We start from the raw sequence: 2783 nt of genomic DNA, 5'->3' as shown, positions 1-2783 counted from the left end.
GTTTCTGGGCTAATATCCACTTATCAGTGAGAACATATCATTTGAGTTCTTTTGTGATTGGGTTACCTCACTCAGGATGATGCCCTCCAGGTCCAACCATTTACCTAGGAATTTCTTAGAGGATGTATCAGATATTAAACTGATAAGAACAGATACTACACTTGATCTTAGCCAAAAGGCTGAGAAGGGATTCCAGAACATTTTTAATAGTCCAAGAGTAAATGCTATACCCACAACTTCATTCCTCATCCCTCATTTTCCCAACTTATTCCTGGCTAACACTGATGTAATGGTAAGCTTTGATGTTTGCCTAGTCTGGACATTTTATAGAAATGGAATTATAGAATATGTGGCCTTTTGTGTGTCTGGCTTCTTTCACTTAACACAGTGTTTCCATCCATGTGTTGCATGTATCAACACTTCATTACTTTTTAGGGCATAATTATATTCCACTGAGTGTGCACAGCACATCTTGTTCATTCATTTACCAGACAATTAGATCATTCCCCACCCCACCCTTTTTTTTTGGTTTTGATAATGCTGCTGTGCACATTTGTGGGCAGACACTCTTTTCAATTCTGTGAGGGTAGGTGTGGTGTTTCTAGGTTACATGAGATCTCTTTATTAAATCACTTAAGGAAATAAGGAAATGTCAATTGGATCCCACAGTGATTGTGTTGTTTTACAGTCCCAATAGCCATGCATCAGGATTCCAATTTCCCTGAATCCCTCAGGGTTCTAGTGCCTATAATCTTTAGTTATAATACAGCCGTGCATCCTAGCACATGTAAAGTAGTGTTGTGGCTTCTATTGACTAATACCTCTGAGGATTTTTTCATGTGCTCAGTGGACGCATGCATGTTTTGGGAAGAAGTTTCTGGATCCTTTGTTCTTAAGTTCATTTCTGGTTTTTTGTTTTGTTTTTGAAACAGGGTCTTACTATGTAGCTCTGGCTGGCCTGGAACTTGCTATGTAGGTCAGACGAGACTCAAACTCACAGAGATACACCTACCTGTGTTTCCTGAGTGCTGGGATAAAAGGCAAGCGCCACTGGACCAAACTGTTTTTAACTTAATAGACCAGGCTTGCATTTCTTCCTTTATATGTGGGTACTTTCCATTATTGTGACAGAACTCTAAGAAAACTCTAAGAAAATGTGAGAGGGAGACATGTGTATTCACACAGGCTCAGAGTCTCCGTGTGTGACTAGCTGGTTCTACTGCTTGCACGTTTCTTTTTTTTTTTTTTTTTTTGGTTTTTCGAGACTGGGTTTCTCTGTATAGCCCTGGCTGTCCTGGAACTTACTTTGTAGACCAGGCTGGCCTCGAACTCAGAAATCCACTTGCCTCTGCCTCGGGAGTGCTGGGATTAAAGGCGTGCGCCACCACGCCCGGCTACTTGCACGTTTCTAATAAGACAAAATGTCATGATGGACAGTCATGGTGGGAGAAGGCTGCTCCTCGAATAGTGAACAGGAAGTAGGGCACAGCTCCCCCACCCCTGAGACAGGGGCTCCTGTGTCCCAGGATGACATCAAACTTGCTAGGTATCCAAAATGTCTTCCTATCTCCACCACCCAAGTTGTGGAGATATATACCATTATGTCCTGCCCCTCTGCCCATTATTTTAAATGTTAATTAATTAACTAAATGAAAAAATTAAAATCCTGGGGACCTGAATACAGGGTAATGTTTCTCAACACACAATGAACGGCTTCATAGAATTTTGCAGCAAATAGGAAAGTAATTCAGGAGTGCATTCCAAGAAAAATAGGAAAAAAAATTGATAAATAACTAAAAGGAAAAGTATTTAATGGGTAGAAAATTAAGTTTCACATAGTTACTATGTAAGAATATAGAACCTGTAATATATTGTGACTTCTACTCATACCTGTCAGTGCAGATAAAGCAGACTGTTGTTGGAGGTTATTACATGAAGCACGGCTAAAGGCAAACCTGCCCCATGGAAGCTGAGAGAGACCAAAAGAAAACCAAGGTTGATTACTCAGGCTAATGGCCTGGGGCCAGAAATGACAGGTGGCTGCATTAAAGAAGTTATTACCTTCACATGTTGAATGATGGCCAGTGATGTTTTAAATAATAAGAGTGGCTCTTGAAATAAAGCTTTCTGATTAACTCCCCACCCCTCTTTGAAATCTTTGGTAGTTAAAGCTAACTTCGATATAACTCAGGAACTTTTAAACAAGTTCATGGGAGCACACAGAGTTAACAGTTTATAAATTTTCTTTATTCCACAGAGGGAAACAGGCACAGGAACTGGGCACCTCTGTTGTAGTCATCCTGATGAAAGTCTCCTGGGTTCTCTGGGTTATTCATTTCCTCCTTGTAAATACACTCCGCCACACTTACAGGAACATGAAGAGACTTTAGAGAAGAAATGGTTCCTGATAGGCAGGTAAGGCTGAAATTTGAGATCACTGGGTGGAAAGTTTGGGTCAGTAAGACAAGCAAGAAGAAAGAAATATGGGGTCAGAAATCTATTCAAGCAGTCTATTTAAAAGAATTCAGGACTTAAACAGAATTAAATAACAGTAAGCCTCAGGACCCCACACAAGCGAGGCACACTCTTAACTCAGTTTCACCCTCTGCCCACCTGGGAATTTTTAAGTACTTAAGGAAAGAATTACATTTTCAAACCTTGCCAGCGTCTGCAATAAGAAGCCATAAAGAGCCGGGCGTGGTGGCACACGCCTTTAATCCCAGCACTCGGGAGGCAGAGGCAGGCGGATTTCTGAGTTCGAGGCCAGCCTGGTCTACAAAGTG

At 41.2% G+C, this 2783-nt stretch overlaps 1 pseudogene; it reads right to left on the bottom strand.

Moving 5' to 3' along the window:
- Positions 1-56: 56 nt before the first annotated feature.
- Positions 57-191, bottom strand: LOC115030812 (annotated as a pseudogene).
- Positions 192-2783: the final 2592 nt, after the last annotated feature.

Source organism: Mus caroli, chromosome 3, assembly GCF_900094665.2.
Source record: "Mus caroli chromosome 3, CAROLI_EIJ_v1.1, whole genome shotgun sequence".
NCBI lineage: Eukaryota > Metazoa > Chordata > Mammalia > Rodentia > Muridae > Mus > Mus caroli.
Note: the sequence above shows the minus strand (reverse complement) of the source record. Positions and strands in the feature narration are given on the sequence as shown.